The sequence below is a fragment of the Fringilla coelebs genome (genome assembly GCF_963513975.1).
Source record: "Fringilla coelebs genome assembly, chromosome: 3".
Lineage (NCBI taxonomy): Eukaryota > Metazoa > Chordata > Aves > Passeriformes > Fringillidae > Fringilla > Fringilla coelebs.
Genome location: NC_140030.1, coordinates 29,906,278 through 29,926,528, shown reverse-complemented (window position 1 = coordinate 29,926,528; position 20,251 = coordinate 29,906,278). Strand labels below are relative to the sequence as shown.

General features: G+C 41.1%; 1 protein-coding gene across 4 annotated transcripts in view; it reads right to left on the bottom strand.

Annotated features, from left to right (window-relative positions):
• The window catches only part of FAM135A (family with sequence similarity 135 member A), an 80,085-nt gene extending 65,167 nt beyond the window's left edge, over positions 1-14,918 (bottom strand). For 2 of the 4 annotated variants that reach the window (XM_084203330.1, XM_084203329.1), the window contains exons 1-2: positions 5,829-6,376; positions 2,600-2,678 (exon numbers count right to left, since the gene is read on the bottom strand). The gene's annotated coding sequence lies outside the window, so the exon portion shown is untranslated. Of the gene's footprint in view, positions 1-2,599; positions 2,679-5,828; positions 6,377-14,519 lie in introns of those variants that run through there. The other 2 variants (XM_084203328.1, XM_084203331.1) reach the window with 1 other exon arrangement.
• Between the last annotated feature and the right edge of the window lie 5,333 nt (positions 14,919-20,251).

The following is a 20,251-nucleotide window of genomic DNA, read 5'->3' as shown; positions in this document are numbered from 1 at the left end:
AACATCTCTAGAAAGTTTTAGTATTTATGTACTTCGTTCTCTTTTCCTGCATTCTAATAACAACCTTTAACAACAGTCACACAAGAACTGCCTACCAGCATTCTCCAAAATGACCTTAGATCCTCCACTGCAGTTTTCAGCTCTCCTAAAGTGTAGCAGTCTGATATGTATTTTTACAAAATAAGTAAAAAATATAACTTCTCATGAAGCCAATACTCTGGCAAAGCTGACATTGCTTTGTCCAGCCAAACTATCCCTGTCTTCACCACGGAATTTTAGGCTCCCAGAGGACTCTGGTACACCTCTAGCCACCCCACAGCCTCCTCAGTCTTCAGATAGACTCTCAGCTCTCCAGGAGCAACACAGTCCCAAAGAGGTAGGAGGATATTCTGGCCTGAGTCATCAAACACAGCTCAAGCCCCCACACAGCCTTATGGTACCCACCAGGGAGGAGACAACTTACAAGAACAGGTTTGATGAGATTCTCCTGGTAAATCTTATGTCCCTTCTCCACAGGAGCCAAAATTCAGGAAACAAGAAGACCATGAACCCACTTTCTTAGAGCAAACATTACAGGCAGGTCAACACCACCTAATATTCTGAAACTCTCCCCGGAGCTCCTGATAAACCACTACCTTAAAACTGTTTATTAAGAAGCAGTTCATCTCTCCTGCACTCTGAAACCATAAGGGTACTTAAAAAAAACAATAAAAAAATTGCAAAATCTCTTTTTTATCTGATGACCTTTAGATTTCAAAGACACAGAAAAGAGAACACTTAGTTCTAGCCTCTTAAAGGAACTTTGCATCTTTCTGTAAGTATATTTCAGAGAAATACAAAGAAAAAATCTATCACAGCTTGTGCGGGCAAGCTGTGAAACTGAACTGGTTTTGCATTAGCTTCAGAGGGAAGAAAACAGAGAAAGTAGAACATAAAAAAACATTATCTGGATTTTTTTAAAACAGATTTCACTTGCGCATGTCATGTTGGTATTACATCTTTGATACCTCAAGTTTTCAATAATAAGACAGTAGAATCCTGAAGCCATAATGCCACATAAATACGGCAGCAATATTTATTACATTTGTTTAGCAATCCATTACAACCTGTGTCATACCAGTTCTCTTTTAAAGAGGACTGAGTTCTTTTTTTTGAAAGAGAGAGAGAGAGAGAAAAAATGCAAAATTCTGAGGAACTGCATTTTTTGTAGCCTTAGATTTAGTATTTTATATTCAGTGGAAATCAAAAGTAAAACTAAAGAACCTACAAATGAAAATAGAACAAAGCATTCATTTTGCTCCAGTCTGTTTCTAGCTGTTCATTTAACATTCAAGTAGTATTTTTCTTCAAAGTTGCTGTAGGAGCCTTGTACACCACCACCCCTGAGCATTTTTACCAGTCCTCTTCTCCTGTATGCTCAGAGATCCAGCACCTGCCAACACAAACTCAGGCACCATCTATCTCTGTGCTGATGACTCACAGGTTTGTCCCCCCCACCTGAGAACTGCCTTCAATTCCAATTTTAGCTGTTTCTTGGACACTGTCTTCAGCTGAAACCTAATGAGGTGAAAACAAAGTTCTTGACCTGACCAACAAGGCTATTCCTAATGCCTACTTTCTGAGTGTGCATACTAGCACAATCTGACTGGAAACCTAGACACTGTTTTTCATTTAAATTTCTCTGGGTTCTCATAGACTTTGGCAAGACTGTACAGAAGATGTGCCAAATTTTTCTGCATGCAATTAAGAAATATGTCCCATCTATCCATACAGCTAAAACTCTTCCAAGCTAATATCCTTTTATTTTAATTACTGTGAGGCTGAAAAAGCATAATTCACTGCATGTATTAGTTCAGCATGGTGCTGCAAAGAACCAGTCTGTTATTTTGATCATTTCACCTTTCTCTCTGCATTCCCTGCAGAGAGAGACTGGACTACTGCAAGCATAATTCCCCTGTCCTTTGAAATCCTTTCAGAGCTATGCAGCACTCAATATCACAGTGTTCTGGTTGAGACTAGAGCTTCCCAGCACTAGAAATAAACCCTGCTTCTCCATAATTCAAAAGGTGAGGGTGTAGAAAAGAAATGGTAGTTGAATTTTGGATTGCATAATCATCATGCTGTAAAACAAGCAAACAAACAAAATCCTTGCACAGAAATATTGAGAATACCTTATTCAATTCGTTATCCCAATTTTAAAAAGACAACATCACCATCACTAGAAAAATACATCAGAACAGACTGCTTTACATCAGGATTTCCTAATTAATTTTTTTTAAAGCTTCATAGCTATAATAATTAGGTGAAGTAACTAACTACACATATAGTTAAACAGCGACCTAATTTTCATGGGCTCAGGGCAAAACTCAACTATTACAATTTTCTTCACGCCCAGTTCTCTAAGACTAGACTACTTCCCAGCCAACCATAAGGTCTGATTCTAACAAAGCTAATGCAAGATACCGATGACATTTTAATGGGCTAGATAAACAACCAACTTAATCAGGCATTAAAATTCAAGTTTTCATACTTTTTGCTTTAAATTTAGCACCAATATCTCATCCCTTATGCAGCACACTGATAAAAACAACATACTCACTACTTTGAGCTGACAACTTGATTATTCCCACTGAGCACAGAAGTCATTAAGATGTTGCATTTATTTCTTTTCTTCTCCCCTATTAATAGATCATACATGTGATACAATAATTCATCTTGAACACTTATTAGGCTTATTCCCTTCTATCCTAACATTGGTCTTTGTCTGTTTGACAAATGACATGTTATTTCTAAGCTTCCTCATTAAAAACTTTAACAGGAAAAGTTCTGTGAGAGCACAGCTAAAAGCTCTCATTCTTATTGATGTGTTCTCCCTCCACCACAAAAAACCCTGCTACAAAACAGACCCCATGCTTACAGATTTCTGTATTTTTCCTCCCAGTATGGACACTAAATTCTTCTCTCTTCAGCCAACATTTACGCTAAAGAAAAACAGCATCATGTCTCAGATGCCTTCTCCTCTTTCTCGTTAAAATGAATTGAGCAATGGTTTCAACAGTAATTTGCACAGAAAAAATAGAAACAGAACATGAACAAACCAAACTGAATGTTTTATTTGCCTTTTATAAAGACCTCCCATAAAAATAAAACCCACATTTTAAAAATTATTAAAGGGGTATGAAATAACTGGCACAAATGCGACTGCTTTTGAGTCAGAAACAACTAAAATGGAGCATTTTGATGATAACCACTAGCAGCTCAGGATATGTGCTACTACATTATGCCAGCCACCTTGTCCCACTTTGATCCCACACACTGGCAGAGAAAAATGAACTTCCACATACTGATGCCAAGAACCATGGAGAGTGGACCATGAAAATCGGCAGTGAAGCAGAGCTACCTCAAATACAGCGATGAAAATAAATACCTCTAACTACAGCAGCAGTAATGTAGTTATGTAGAAATACATCTGCAAATGTTGAAATAAATCTGTAAATTAATTACTTGTTTTGCTTATAATTTTCCACTAATGAACTCACAATCTATCTTTTTCTAACCTATTCAGAAGAGCATTACAGGAAAAACCAAAATAAAGTGCTTATACTAAACAACCAAGCAAAGTATTTTGGAACTTTACATAAAAAGCATATAAGAATTTTACAGTAAATGGGAAAAAAACCCAATAAATAGCAGGCTGTAGTATTTTGGCTTAAAAAAAGCCAAATTGCATAGCCTATTACATTCACCATTTATAAACTACTGAATTTATGAAGGATGTATCAGATAAGAATTAATAAAGTAGGAAAAGGAAGCTTACTAAAATATTTGATTCTGTCCAATGGAATAGGTTCTTCATATAACCTTAGGGTCTGTCTAAGTGTATTTAAAACATACTTAATTTTCCTACTTGCACAAAGGAAGAAAGTTCTCTCTCTTTGAATTCCATGTCCCAATAATGTCATTAAATAAAAAATAACTTTCATAGGGATGGATGGATTAAAATGTCTCCAACGACTCTTAATGTCATTACTCTGCCATATTTTAAGAATCAAAAGTCTCCAAAAGAAAGCTGCAACTTCTCTCCCACCACAAGTAAACTTGTTTTCAGAAAAATAAACCCTTGGTTTCAAGAGAAATGAATAAATAAATCTAATGATATATGATCAATAAATTATTTTTAATAGGTAATAATTCTGTATTATTGTCCTCTGTAAATAAAACAGCAGAATTTAGAGTTGAGTCATTGTTCCAATACCTGCTCTGAGGTCATTCTTTGACAAGACAGTAAATACAGTCTAGATTTGACAGGTTGATTTTGTATTGGAAGGCTTTCTGCCAAATAGTTACTGTATTTCCTCCCACAGTAGGCATTAAGTTAGTACAAATGATATATTGCATACTCTTATTAACTTAAGAAATGTGATAGCTTGGCTGCCTGATCGAAGCTACATTAGGGGATAATCTGATAGTAAATCTGATCCAGGATCAGCGGTCACAAAACCACTTCCTTGGTAGTTCCTACAGTAATAGCATTGGTGGTGATAGGCTGGATCAGCCAACAAAGAAAAACAGTGACTCTGACAGGACATTCTTACAAATATAATTTCTTTCAGAAATACACAGGAGTACTGTATCAAAAACTATTATATTTTTCAACACATAATAACCCAATATAAAGGCAGCTGATTTGGGGATATCTACTAGGTCTTTAAAAACATAATCCTTGACTTCACTTTTTTCACAGAATCATTAAAGTTGGAGAAGACTTCTAAAATCATCAAGTTCAATCTTTAACTTAACACTGCTATCTCCACCACAAGACCATGTCCTCAAGTGGCAACTCCACACTTCTTTAAACATGTTTAGGGATGTTGATCTCACCACTGCCTTAAGACACCCCTTTTCAGGGTTTGACAACCGTTCCAGTGAAGAAATTTTCCTATCTAAACTTTCCCTGACAAAATTTAAAGCCATTTTCTCTCATTCTATCACTTATTATTTGGGAAAAGAGACCAACCCCCATCTTGGTACACCCTCCTTCCATGTAGTTGTAGAGAGTGATAAGGTCTTCCCTGAGCCTCCTTTTCTCCAGGATAAACACCCCCAGCTCCCCACAGGACTTGTGCTCCAGACCCTTCACCAGCTCTACCGCCCTCCTTGGGACTCGCTCCAGCACCTCCATGTTTCTGTTGTAGTGATGGGCCCAGAACTGGACACAGGATTCCAGATGCAGCCTCACCAGTGCTGAGTACAGAGGGACAATCACTGCCCTGGTCCTGCTGGCCACACTGTTGCTGATTTCCCTGTGGTTTGGTTTCCAGTTTCCTACCATTTTAACAAAACAAACTGAGGTAAGCATTATAACACATACATTTAGGTTAAAAGTTTAACTCCCTGATCTTCAGGGCAAAAAAAAAAACCAAACCTAAAAACTGGAAATGTAAAACACTGTTTTTACCATCTCATAACAACTACCCACAACTTTTATTCAATACTACCTGAAAAAAAGTAATATATTCTTATTTTGTTCTTCCTTTGTTAATGATTATCTGACACTGAAGAGTGTCAGACCCTCTCTTTAATTGACCCCTCTTTTAAGACGCTGTCTGTAACCTTCTGCTATACAAAACATGCATTAATTTTACAGTCAAATCCATATTACTCTAGTACAAAGTGCAATTTACTTCTGGTTGAATGATACAAGTGCAAAGTTGAAGGACAATTTAGTAGACTGCCACTGCAAGCCATGACCTAATGAGGTCATAGAAAGTATTTCAGAACGTGCATTAAAGCTTTTCAAAAACAAACTGTAGCAAACAAATACCTACATGTCAATTTGGCCCAAGGCTTTAAGATCTCTTGATGCTCAGTTATCTTCATATTGACCAGATGAGGAAGAAATACTTTTCTCTGCAACCTCAGATGGCACTTCCAGCAGCTTGAATTGTGCACTTCCAAATCTAAGGGCACTAAGCTGAAACATATCTAAACTAGTAAGTTCACTTAGTTATCACCCAAACCAGCCAAGCACAAGATTTTAATGCTCTGTCCTTAATGTTCCACACTCTTTTTTTGTGTCACTGAAGCCTGGAGCAAAACAGATCTGACTTAACAGAAAACAAACAAACAAACCAAGCACACCACCCAAGCAAACAAACGAAAATAACAACAAAAATAAAACAAAACCCCCACAAACAAATAAAACCAACTAACCCACACTCCCTACTCCCAAGGGAAAAAAATGCAATAAAATTTAATCACTTCCTACTTTTTTTAGCTGTTTAGAAGAGAAGGGACTAAACACAATATGCAGAGTGTGTGTTTTTTTATTGAGAAATGCTCAGGCAAAAAAAGTCTTTGAAGAAACAAGTGTCAAGTAAAGATAACACTGATCAGCACTAGTGGACAGCTGTGATGGTAGCTTGAACAAACTGAGCAGATCTTAGCATGCACACTATAAGAAGACTAGATGTCAGTAAGCACCCTGAGAAAGCAGCACATTATAGATCAGTAGCAAGGTCTTTAAATTATATCCTTTTGCTACCCTTGCAGACTTGCTTACACCTGCGCCTCAAACAGCCATCTCTGCAGCTGTAGGAGGCAAACAGCCCCACAGCACCAAACCAAACCTTTACAGATATTTTGGAGGTTACTTTGTAAGATATTGGTGGTTATGGAGGGGAGGCAGTTGTTAGTTTTTTTAGTTTTTAATTTAAACAGCAACATTTCACTGGTTTAAATACAGCATGAATCCACAAACAGCTGTACTGATCTACCCCAGAGTATGCCTATATTAACACCTTACCCTGAAGAAGTGAGTGAGGGCATAGCAAGAATTTAAGCCAACTTTATCTGGGAAACTACACTAAGTCTTCTACACTAGAAACAGCTTCAGAAGTTTCTGCCTCAGGTGCTCATTCACATCTTCACAGCATCAATACAATCGCCCCCTTAACACTGCCAACACAGCGCTCGTGGGACAGCATTTTAAAATTAATTAGTTACCATTTTAGAATAATCTATTTTTGCAGGGCTTGATCAGATCACTTCCTTATCCGGTTTCAAAGCACAGCTCCACAAATAGCAGTGCCATCGAGCAGGGGACGGGAAGCGTGCAGCAGCACAACACAGCGGCTCCCTGGCCAGTTGTCCCCTCAGCCTCCACAAGCCACAGCCCTGGCACAGCAAAGCAAAGAGGTCTCAGTAGCACTGAAAGAAACTGCCCCTTCTCGCAGCCATTCCTGAGGTGATGTTTTTACCCTCCATTCCTTTCTTTGATTCACCTAAAAAGCTGGACAGTAGCGCCCTACTTCTCCCATGGATGGACATGACCTTAGAGCCCAAGCAGCAGCTCAGTCTAACCTCCCCCTGCTTCGCAGGACAAGTTCTGCTCTCTACTCACAGGCCTGGTTTTCCAGGAAGGCAACGTCTCACCTAGGAACCCTCCTTGGCACCGCAGGCCATTTCCTTACAGAAGGAGGCACAGAAGGATGGAAAGCTGAGCAGCTTCCAGCAGCTTTGTCCCAAAAGGCCCAAAAACATGCTCTGCCCGCAGAGAAACCAACCAACACATCTGGTGTCAGGAGACAGGCACCATTTTTGCTGAAGAAGAGCTCTTCTGCTCCCTGTCGTGGAGGAAGAGAGCGACAGGGCTGCCCTAGTCAGCACAGCCTGCTCCATCTGAGCTCCACAGGCTGCAACCCTCCCTTAGAGCGCTGGCATGGTTTCTCCCCCACTACACTGCCAGAATATCTTACTGAAGAGTCCCTATGAAACAGGTAAGTAGAGCAGCATTAACAAATTCAGTTTCAAGATCTGCTTTTGTTTATGTTGCAGCTTGAAGGCTTCATGCTCCTCTTACCTCCCGCTCCCCACATGGCATTTCACTAACAGAACAATGCTGACGTGTGATAAGCTGTTAAAAACACTGACACAAACCTAAAATGGCAAGACTCTGTTTCCAAAATAGCACATTGGAAACAAAACAAATCTAATTATCACCTTTAGTAACTTCATTGGGTAGGCTTGCAGGGTTACATCAAAACAAACCAGAAAACTGTTTTCTGAATTAGCTTGAACCATCAGCAATGCTGCTTAAACAATTTTGACAGTGTTTTGTATGGAACAGTTTTTGTTCACTCCTTTTCTCCTACCATTTACTTGTCATGTTTAGTTAGAAATTCTTGTACTAACGTTTTGTAATCATTAAATCTCTTACATGCTGCTTTCAAATTTGCTAAAACTAGAGCAAGTACCACTGCTTAAATATAGCACAAACATTCAGGGAAAAAAAAGGCCCAACAACTAGGAACCAAAGTCATCAGAGGCTTTCCCTACCTTGCTGATAGCATGGCTGGTTGGTTTTCAAAAGGTTATTGTTCCTTCCTCTCCTACCTGAGAAGAGCAAGGTGACTGGCCATGAAAATTCATCACTCTAGCTAAACTCCATCAGCTTTTACACATTTCCATCAAAGGCAGGTAATATCTGTTAGAGCTTTGAGTCACAGATTCAAATTCAGCTCTAACATTAGTAGCATTAGCAGGCACTCAAACCAATTTCACAGATACACAATACACTGTCCACAGGTTGTCTCTTAAGGACATGCAAAATAAAATTAACAGCCAGTAAAACCCTATGGATCAGAGCTTCTGCCCCAGCAACAAGGGCCTTCATTAGAAAAAGCATGAAGAATTCATGAAGAAATTTAAATTCCTTTTTAGAGAAGCCCAGCATGAAAGAATGGCCACAAATGTGGAGATCTAGCTCCTGACTTCCACATTCAGATCTAGTACTGACCTCACCCATTACAAGGTTTTTTTCTCTAAGCTGTTTTACATGTAAAGCAGTAAAACATGTTTTCTACTATCTATGGTTTCTTGTTTCAGTACTTTCAAATATCATCAATACCTTGGCATGTTTCAATCTGGATTTTTTTCACCACAGTGGCAGACTGAAGGTCAGAGGTGCCAGAAAGCATCAGCTCTAGAATTATCTGATAGCTGGTATAATCTCAGAATTTACCCAGAAAATCTTTTAGAAACATATATATGCATTTACAGAAAGCTAGATGGGCCACTTATAAATAGACAGACAAGCAATTATAATTAAGTTTAAAAGCACTACATATGCAACTACTACTACCCCTACTACTAAAACTCGGGAGCATTAATTACATTATTTAGACTGATTTTTGTAAATATACAATCATTACGCAGAAAAATCATCAAGTGATAACAGAATTGACAGCCTGGGGAGAAAGTACAGCTTCTTCTACATACTACAACATTTTCCTTGTAAATTTCAATAGAAAGAAGACAGAAAATGTACTGCAGACCATTCTAATATGAAAATTGAAAGGGAAACCTTCCTTATTAATTTTAGAAAAATAATCTAAGACATAAAGAGAATTCAGTTTATTTTATAGCTAGAAAGCACGATAAAGCATTATCTCTCAACATCCTTTATGCAACAGGTAATGAGTGACCTATGGCATTGTCAGTAACAGGGATTAATTCATGAGGTCACAGCACGTGAACAAGGTTGTGATTATAGTAAGCAGACTTGCGTCTGGAAAACAAGTCAGTTTGTTATTTCAAAATGTCAGAGGCCAAGTGTAAAGCCTCCTGCAAAATTAACTGCTGAATGCTATAGATTTCTTCTTAATTTGGGGGTATGGTGTGTACATGTTTGTGATTTATTTCACAAACAAGATTCAGCAAACCATATGCACACATACGTACGTATATATATGTATAATTCTGTAGCATTAGAGCTAACACATTTACAGCTTCACTAGAAAGCTAAATACAGCAAAATCTGTATGCTTTTCTTTCTTTCTGATACAAGACTTGGAATTCAGAAATGTGGACATGTTTTATTTGGTTTAGTAAGAAATATTGGTAAGTGAAACTTTGTATCTTGTTTCCAACAAAATTGCTTGCACAACAGAAAGTTCAAAATTCTTCACAACAAAAATATTCCCAATTTCAAAACCTCTACAGAAAATCCATTACAAAAAAAAAAAAGCACTGAAATCATCTAACAAAAAATAGAATTGATGTCATTTCATTTGCTTTAGCATTTTCAACTTTTGTTCCACTTGTAAGTTGAGCTCTGTGCTATTTGATTCTGTTCCTTATTTCTCTGTCTGTTCTTTCCAAGAACAATACTGTCACCAATTTCCTGCTTGAAGTAAACACAATTTGCTCACCTGACTTCTTCCTGACCCAAAACTATGGCAAACTTATTTCCTCCCTTTCAGATTTTTTTCTCGTATACTCTTTGTTGTATACTCTTGTTACCACAAAGGTTTCAGGCATTGTTCTTCGAGGAAGACGGTTTGTACAACAGACTTTTACAAATATCAGCAGCACCACATTACTAAATACCAACTGCTTTTGCTATAAACAAAAGCATAAATATTTAATTATGTTCCTACTTCAACAGTAACTTATTTTTCCACACACAATACTTAATGACATGTATCCAACAAATTAATGTGTTCAAAAGGTGCTTAGCAAAATGCTAGAGAAGGCCAAAATCAGCAGATGTGTAGCAAACATAAAATCACGTGTCTTGCCAAGGAGAAAACATATGGTGCATTAATATTAACAGAATGTAAGGACATACTTTACTGCTTTGCCTAGCTGTGGCAGAAAAACATAGAACTAGCATTTTTTCAGAAGTACTGTATGATTGTAACAAGCTCACAGGGACCAAAAATGTGACTTTTGAGCAGATTTCACCAATCTCTCATTCCTTTAAAGCAGCAGGATTGCGACTTATAGAATCACAGAATAGAGTCAAGAAAGTTGGAAGAGACCTTTAAAGATCATCAAGTCCAAATGTCAACCCAGCACTACCACTGTAACCACTGAACTGTACTATCAGGATATAGGAACTCATAAAAGTTTTGAAGATTGCAAACTTTTTGTTAACAAAAAAAAAAAAAAAAAAAAAAAAAAAAAAAAATCACATCTTCTATGCTTGTTCATTAGGAGGAATATTGAATACAAAATTAAACAATTAATAATTCAAGAAACTCTGAGCTATGCTCTTAGTTAACCAAAATAAATTCATGTGCTGGTACTTGACACAGTAGTATTTATTTAGGCTATGGGTTCTCTGAGCAACAGCCTGTCAGAGGTAAGTGACATACAACAACAGGCTGTCAAAACAAATATCCATCAGGGACAATGGCTGGTCAACACACAGGTGCTACTCATCTTTCCTGTCATGAAAACAAAGCACTAGTGAAACTGTATTTTTCCATACAGAGAAAAAGGGGAAGAGGAAAACCCACACAATAAAAACTGCAACTCTTCCACGTTGGCTAACAAGAGTATATTCTGTCAAAACTGTCCTATAGTGTGTAGGGACTGGGAGATGAAAAAGACAAAAAAGACTTCAAGACAGAAAACACAAAGTACAAGATGAAACAGTTACCAAGCAAGGATGAGTAACAATAGTCTTTATCACAATAACAACTTCAAACACTGAAACAAGGTCAACAGTAACAAGAATTCACAACCCTTGATTGTTGATTCTCACACTGAGGTCCATCTTTGGTACTGATTTAACTTTCAAATTTATTCAGGACAGCAACCAGGCCAAGAGAGAGACACGGGCACCAGTACTCTCAGCATTACATTAATAAACATTTGGGTACCTGCCTCCCAGGCTGGTGTAGGCAACTAGGTTCTCTTCAAGGAAAAAACAGTACAAGAGTCAGAGCTCATAAAGGGTTCCCATACCTTTACCTGCAGTAGTTGAAAACCCTGACACTCAAAGTAATCTGCCTCATTCCTTGCTTTCCTATGCACCTCCCCAGGCAGACAGATGGCTGTGGCATTCATATCCCATTCTAATCACTTCCAGCAAGAGAGCACCAAAACACCAGATTGTAACCTGGTGAGAATGAGATACTGATAAAAACATCCTGTCAAAGAGTGCTTATCATATCTCAAAACCACAACCAAGTCCACTAGAACTTGTCAGTGTCTTTCTCAGCAGATAACTGACTAGCAAAGTCAACCAGGAATGTCGGAGTGAGCAACAGATCTCAGTTTTCACATCTCTCCCTGCTTGGGAACTGAATTCACTAATTCTGTATTTGTGAGAAAAAAGCACCAGAGACAGTCCTGGAATTGAGCTATGAAACCCATGCTCTGCCAAGGGAAATGCTAAAACCACAATACTGCAGTGTCAGGTAACAGCGTCACATCCATCACTGGGGCTTCAGAAGAGCTGCAAGGGCTTAGCTCTCCTGAAATCTGAACAGAACCCAATGTGTTATTTTTGAGGTTTTGCTTAGCTCAAAACAAAAGTAAATTCTATCACAATGGAATCAAATTGAATCAACAACTGTGTTGGGTTGTCTGGCACATTTTCAAAATCACAGTTTTGAAGACAGATTTTGGTTGCTGTGTGCACTTTACTATTACTGATTACTATTCATGCCAAACCTTATACAAGCTGGTCAAATGGACCATAATTTGAATTGAAGGTAACAAATCAGTTTTATTAATAAAGGGCTAATTTAAGTCCAAAACCAGTATTTTCACATATCAGTCAACTCTCACCAGTAGTGTAGGATTGTATTTCACACAAGGGATATTTAAAGAATATTTAAAGAACATCCCCAAAGAATGAGTTCAAATTTGTATTCTCTGACTTTTATCAATTGCCAAAGGAAAGCTTAAGAACTGACTTATGCCACTTACAGGGGGAAAAAGAAAACAATTGGTCCACCCAAGGAAAATGCAGACTAAGATTTATAGCTGCGCTCTGACATACCAAATGCAGGTACTCAGACTGTAACTACTGGTACAGTTATATGGAAGAAAGAGAACAAGATCACAACTCTGTGCTTCACTCATTTAAAGTACATGCAAAGATACAGCTAGAGCCCAGATTATTTTCCACTTCCCACAAAACAATTCAATGGGCAATGAACTGTTGAACAGAATAATAAAAACTATGCTGGAGTACCTAATTTGTTCCTCCACAAATCCAGAATTCTTTAATTGTAAAAAAGCTGTAACGTTCCAGCAAACCAGAGATTTTTTTGAACTGGATTTGGGGTGTGCAATTTATCCCTTAGCAAGGGCCAAGCAATTTTATCTTCACAATCAAGCTGCTAAGTTGGAGTTATTTAATGGATGAAAATGTAATGCCTTCCCTTCTAGAGTAATACAGATTCTGCAGCATCTGCTACTTGCTATCAGTCAAGCAAACCAAAAGGTGGTGCGTGTAGATTTTACCTCAGGCTTTGCCGATTTATAAGACATTAAGCAAGTTGAAAGAACCACTTATAAAAAAATAAATAAAACCCAGTAAAACAAAATAGGCATTTATGTCCACTCTACTTGATAAAATGTAAGATCTCAAACAGTAGCTTATTTACGTTTCAGTCAGCAAAATTCTCTGCAACCAGGAGAAAGGGGAAGTGGGTTTAAACACATCAGCACAAATATCTCCTTGGTTATAGCATCAACATGATTGCAAATCCCCCTATTACAATTTTTAAAAATCTGTTACGCTATGCAACTTCTCTTCCAAGCAGTATGCTTGCGACGCATAATTATCAAATCAAGCTTTCCAATTGGTTCTGTTCGAATTTTTGCTTGAAATAATACAAGAAACGAACATTATTTCCACCAGAGCGCTTACTGATCATGCAAATCCTGCCGAGCGCGCCCCGAGGTTAAGTGAGCCCTGACGAGATCCCAGGGACGGTAACGGGGGTGACGAGCATCTGCGGAAGGCACGGCACCGCCGCCCCCAGCCCTGCCCGGCCCCGCTCTGCCGGCGCTCCGAGGGGAACGGGCTGTTCCCGCTCGGACCGGGAGGGCGGGAGCCGCCAGTGCCGCCCTCCGCGCACCAGGAAATAGCTGGGAGTTATTCCTACCGCTCGGCCAGCAACTTTCCACACTGCACGCAGAAGCCGACATTTAAAATACATAACTAAACAAATAAATAATTAACCCCCCCTCCTCGCCCCCTCAACTCTGTTTCAAACGCTGTGAGGCTCCCGTATTTCTCAGGAAAGGAAGGAGGGAAAAGGCACCACTGCCTCCAGCAATTCCTAGTACCACGGCCGGCCCTCGGACACTTCGCGGCGGGGACGAGCGAGACATTATTTCTGACCTATTTTCGGCGCCGCCTCGGAGCGATAAACAATCAACAGCGACGGCTGGGCAGAAACTTCTCCGGCCACGAGCCGCCCCCCGACCGGGGGCTCGGAAAGAGCGCCCTGCCCGCGGCGGAGGCGGCCGAGCCCCCGCCCCACCTCGCCGCCCACCCGGTCGGGCTGCGGAAAGGCTCCCCCAGTTTTCCTGCCGGGGAGCGGGGGGCAACACCGACACAAACAGGTCCCCCGCCCGCCATGCCCGCGGCCCCGGAGACAGGCCGGCCACGGACGGGTGCCCGCCTGCCCCAGCCCTCCGGGAGGGGACGGACACGGTCCCGCCGCTCTGCCCGACCACCCTGCACCCCCTCGCCGCTCCCCGGCACCGACCTGGGACACAAAGGAGCGGCCGCCGCTGCCCGCCGATCGCCCGTGCTCCCCGCGGAGTCCAGGCCGCGGCACACCGGGATGGCGTAGCGCAGGCATCCGACGCCAGCGCTCGCTGCTCCCGCGACGGCCCGTGCCGCCGGCGCCCGCTCTGCGCTGGGCGGGGAGGGAGGGGGGGCGCTGGGAGCCGGCCGAGCGCCGCTTCCTGCTGCCCGGCGCCGAGGGGCGGCGGGCGCCGGAGCTACCGCCGGGAGGGCTGCGCCGGCGGCTAAGCAGAGGCCGGTGGTAGCGGCCGCATCCTCGGCTCCCGCGCCGGGATTTTCGCGCCGCCTGGCTCCGGCTCCGAGGAGTCTCCCGTGCGGCTCCCGCGGCGGCCGCTGCTGGCAGCGGGAGCCCCGCTGTCCCCGCGGCGCGCCCGGCTCGCGCTCGTGCTCCCCCTGCCGCCGGGCCGGGCCGGGCCGGGCCGCCGCTCGGGCCCCTCCCGCGGCTCCGCGGGGCCGGTTGGGGCGGCCCCGAAGGGCCGGGAGAGCCCCGGGGCGGGAGGGACGCGACCCACCCCGGGCTTAGCCCTCGGCGCTTCCCCCCGCGGCCCGCTCCCCGGAGACCCCTCGGTGGCGCACGCTGTGAGCGGGGCAGGCCTGCCTTCTGCCGCGGCCGCCGGCGCTGCCTTCCCGGTGCCCGCTGTCCCGGCCTGGGCACGGAGCAGAGAGCAGCCCGCGGGGAAAAGGCTCCTGGGGTGCTGGGGGGCAGCGGCGGGCCGGGCCGGGCTGTGGGGCACCTGCCGGCCCGTGCAGGACTGGAGGTAATGAGCCTTTATTGAGAAAAAGTTCTCGTTTCTGTAGTAAGACTTTTTATTAGTACGTGCTACCAAAATAGAAGTAAATCGGCTGTAAACGGCGCTAATAAAACTATTAGTCTTTAAGGTTGAGAAGGAGTGATGCTGGATATTAGTATCTCATTAACAAGTGCGACATGTAGCTTGAAAATGAGTTAGTTCAGAGAAGTATTGCAAGCATGATGATTGTTTGTCTGAAGAAAAATCCTCTTTTTCTTCCCCTTCTGTCTGCCTTTATCTGAAAAAAAATCTTGGATGTAAAGAAAATTTGTATAAAAATAGTTTTTCAGATGTGTGCTTCTTTCTCAATGCCTAACCCTGTAGCTATTTTGCAGAGAGAGGAATTGGAATGCAGGCAATTTGCTTTCAATTAAAGGGGTCTTTCAGTCCAGTCAGGTGGCAGCAATGTTAAATTTTATGTTAGTGTTTGCATATAATTCTTTCAATAATTTTGTCAGCTATTGATTTAGCATCCAGACATGCAAACAGAAATTTGACTGTGGAGGCAGGGAGCCAGGCTGATGCTGGGTTGGGACAAGTGACAAAGGGATGAGAAGCTGATTGCCATGAAGTACCAAAACCAGCTTTGAGAGACATCCCTGTGAGTTCTCAGCACCTTTTGTTTCTGTTAAATCTGACTGAGATTGTACTGCTGGCAGAAATTTATTGCAGGCTGAACCCATGGCCATTGGAAATTTAATTTTTGTGAAAGAGATTTCAGTTCATGGGAGATTAATGATTTAAATGAAACTTGCATCTGTTTTATCAGGAGCATATGAATGTCTCAAGGCAGTTTTGAAATTATCAGTGGCTGCCATTTTTTGGTTTTGTCCTTGGTTATTTTGCGATAGGCTTTAGTAACTGCTTTGTGGTCCCACACAGTCAGTTCTAATAACAAAAAAATACTGGAGTAGTTGTGCATGGCTGACACAAGGTCTCACCTAAACATGCCTCAGACCTGCCTCAGAAATTCAGCAGCTTTGTACTAAAAGATGCTCAGCACCAGATAATGCCTGTGGATCTCAAACGCCAGATTTTATTGAAGATGTTGTGATTGCTGAATAGTCCAGAAGCTGGCCTGGCAGTTTGGATGGGCTTTTATATATCCACACAGATAAATTCTTGTCTGGCTTGTAATTTTTTTGTTATTTTATCTCTCTTTACCTTGGCTGGACTTCTGCTATTAGGAGAATATATCTTGCAGGCTTCTTTCCTGTTAGATGGAGGAAGCATTTCTTGGTAACTGTATTGTCCACTTATATGAGCAGAAAACTGGCAGCTTGTTCCTATAAATGGCAGAACTGCCATTAGAGAAATCTAATTTCATCCCTCACAAAAATCCACTTGTAAAGATGTATCATCAGTCAGCCCAGCTGCCAACCCTGTGTGTGCCACTAAGTGCCAGGGATGGGGTACACCAACATCCACACATATCCCATGTAATTTCTGCTGCCTCCCTGTTTGTCCATGTAAAGAGGCATGATCTGACAGCCCTGAACGAAGACAACCTTGGGGAACAGCAGCTCCCTCAATCCAAAGCTGTCTTTGTTTTCAGGAGATTTTTAAAGTTTGGGTGCTGTATATAAGAACTGCCACAAAAAGGGTATCCTGTCAAGCCTGGATGCACTGATGAGCATTGCTTATTAGAGATACCCATCATGAATTTATGGATTATTCTCACTAATAACTAACATAGGGAAGCCTGGAAGTAATTGATTGATTAGGTATGATGTAGGAGACTTTAGAAACCACTTCTGCAATTTGAGTTCTGATGAAGCTGCCTTTTCCATCTGAAATGAATTTAAATCCTTAGTTCATATGGCTGGGCTGAACATTTTTTCTAGTCCAGGATTTTGTTAAAAAATAGGTTATTGATTTATGGATATGTCTGTCAGGTTCAATATTGCACTAATACTGGTCTGTATCCTCTAGCTAGCATCAAATTTGTGCAGACTCAGAAACAAAAGCTGCGGAGCCACCAGCCGCTGAACTGAGAAGCAGGATTTGGAATCCAGATGCAAAGCCACATGAAATCAACTGCACAGCTTCCAGTTTCAGAGCCAGCCTCTCCAGTGATAGCCTGGGGCTCTTCCTGCACTGCTCCTGTGTGTGGTATAGACAGGCACACTGTGGAAATAATGTGCTAAAGGGCTAGTGAAGCCAAGTGGAACCACCAGTCTGGGAATATTCTGTGAGGCTTAATCCTGATTCCTGGAAAAAAAAGCCCCACAGTAGATAATCTGGCAAGGAAGCTTGGTAACTGTGCAGAAGTGTGTATCAGGAGGCCATTCAAGAAGAGTGTGGTGTAAATAAACAGTTCTTCTGAGAAGTTTATATAGGTGGACAAAGAGAAAGCTTGAATCTCAGAAAAATTGTCAGAGGAGAAAACAGAGGGGGTAGAGTAGGACAATAAAGATTGCCAGATTTGGAGTGAACATTGTATCACAGGGATGGTGCATGTATTATTGTGTCTAGGATTTAAAACTTGGTAAGTATGAGTGGAGGAACGATTCCTGTCAGAGAAGCAGCTGTTGATTGTGCTTGTTAACTGTCAAAATATGGAAAAATTCTGAATGAACGTTCAACTGATTGCTCAATAAAAACACAGTTCTAGAAAACTGCCAGATTTGGCTGTGTGCCCTAAATAAATATCCAGATATAGGATACACAGCACTAAGCACGTTCATTTTCGGATAACAGATTTGTGTGAAACATCCTCTGCAATGGCTTTAATCATAAGAAAACATAGAAACTAATTACATTTCGAGACTATTTTGATAACTGTGTGTTGAAAACAGTGGATGAAAAGATGCTTCTGTGTACTGCAAGGGAATGCAAAGTTCTAATTAGAATATATAATTACAAAATCATAATTAAGCTAGTATGTTACTAAAATAGAAAGCATTTCACTTACAAATTTCTTTTTGCTTTAAATAATGTGGTCAAAACAATCTAAAGTAGCTTTTAAACTTTATTACTTAATAAATTAATTCAGTACTTACAGGATTCACAGAAGATTGGTTAAAAGCTGCTTTTCCTCATATCACAAATAGTGATAATTTTTTGGTTGTTTGGGAATTGCAAAGCAAATGGGGGAAAATTAACAAATTGTGTATGGAGAATAAATGAGAGATATAAAAATGCGGCAATAGAATTTAAAAGGTCAGCTTCCTCTTGACAGCAGAGGCTCTCTAAAGGCTGCTCAAGACTGGGAACTCAATGCTATAGCTACCTTCAGCTTGCATGGTATTAGGTTGATGCAAAAATAAGGAACTGGCTTTTTTGACACCCAGCATGCTAACAGTGATATAGGGAAACCTTCATACCATTGCTGTTGTCAGTGGTTTCAGACAGAGCCACAGGAGTTTCGGTTTAGAGTTCTTGACTTTAAATAAGGGACCTCTGAAGTGGCTGGAGATGGGATTAAATGAATGGACACAGGTTAGGTGTTGGAACTGTGCAAGTAAAGATGGGAACAGAATTAATGAAAGGAGATCAATTGATCAATTGTGAAGTTGTAGTTGTAGAGGTGATGACCCAAAGGTGGAAGCACATTCAAAAGGAAAAAGAGAAACAGAGAACCCACTATAAGACTGCAATGCAGGCTTGCAGAGAAAAACCAGGATTTTAAATGCAGCATGTTAATTACTCTTCTAAAAAAAAAAAAAAGAAACAAGATATGGAGGAAATATAGCCTATAGGATGTTGGAACAAAGCACCAATAGTCAGTTAGAAATGCTGAGAAAGACAGATTCTGTAGAGAAAACTGCATTTGGTTTTGTTTTTCTTTACATAAGAAAGAACTGCAAGCGTCAGGGGCACAGCATAAGTGCTTTCATTTGATATTAGTGTTCATCAAATGAAAGGCAGAAGGGAAGGAGAATAAGGGAAGGAAATTAAAAAAAAAATTCTGAGTCCTTTGGCTAGGATTTAAGAAGGTAATCTATTTAAAGATTTGTTTAAAAACTCTAATGCCCAGAGAAGTTACAGGAAATAACTTTGCATTTACTGTCATTGTTCTTTAGCAAATTCCCATGTATCAAACCTAAATATCTCAATGCAGTAATACTTCATAATCATGTCAACATCTAACAATTTCAATTCTTGCCCTTTTTGGGAGGCAGCAATAGAAACTAATCACACAGTGCAGCAGCAATACTGTTTGAGCAAGTTCTCCTAGGCAGTGATGAGAAAAAAGTGCCCTGTTTGCAGGGTATTGGGTGGACTCTTCTGTGGAGTGTCTGAAAACTGTTTTCTCCAAGTTGTTCCCTTGCCCTGTGATGGGAGGGCTGGGACCTTGCGTCTCTGGTCACAGCTACACCCACGTTGAAATTTCACTCTCCTCTCAGTGGTGCCCAGGGCTTGGTCCTGCTAACACCCAGCTTTGGTCAGGTCTTGTGTCAAGTGATTTGTGCCTTGGGCCCTTCTGCCCTGGCTGTTGGAAGGATATTCCATAGCCCAGCAGATCAGACCTTAATGCTAAGTATTTTCTTATACTGAAATCACATTTTACTTTATCCTAGGTTGCACTTAACATTAACAATTCTCTTATGCTGTGCATTGAGTGCACTAGATCATAGAATCGTAGAATTGTCAAGGTTGGAAAAAACTTCTAAAATCATCGAGTCCATCTGTTAACCCAGGACTGCCATGTTCACTACTAAACCATGTCCCCAAGTGCTACATCTACACATCTTTTGAACACTTCCACGGATGGGGGTTTCATGACTTCTCAGGGCAGCCTGCTTCTCTGAATAGCACCATACACTGATGTTTGCACCAGAAATCTCTGTTTAGCATGTTCATAAGTTTAGGATTACCAGCTCTTCCCATAAGGTAACTTCACTTGGTAACTGGTTTCTGAATAAATTCTAATATTCTGTAGAATTTGTGTGGAGGA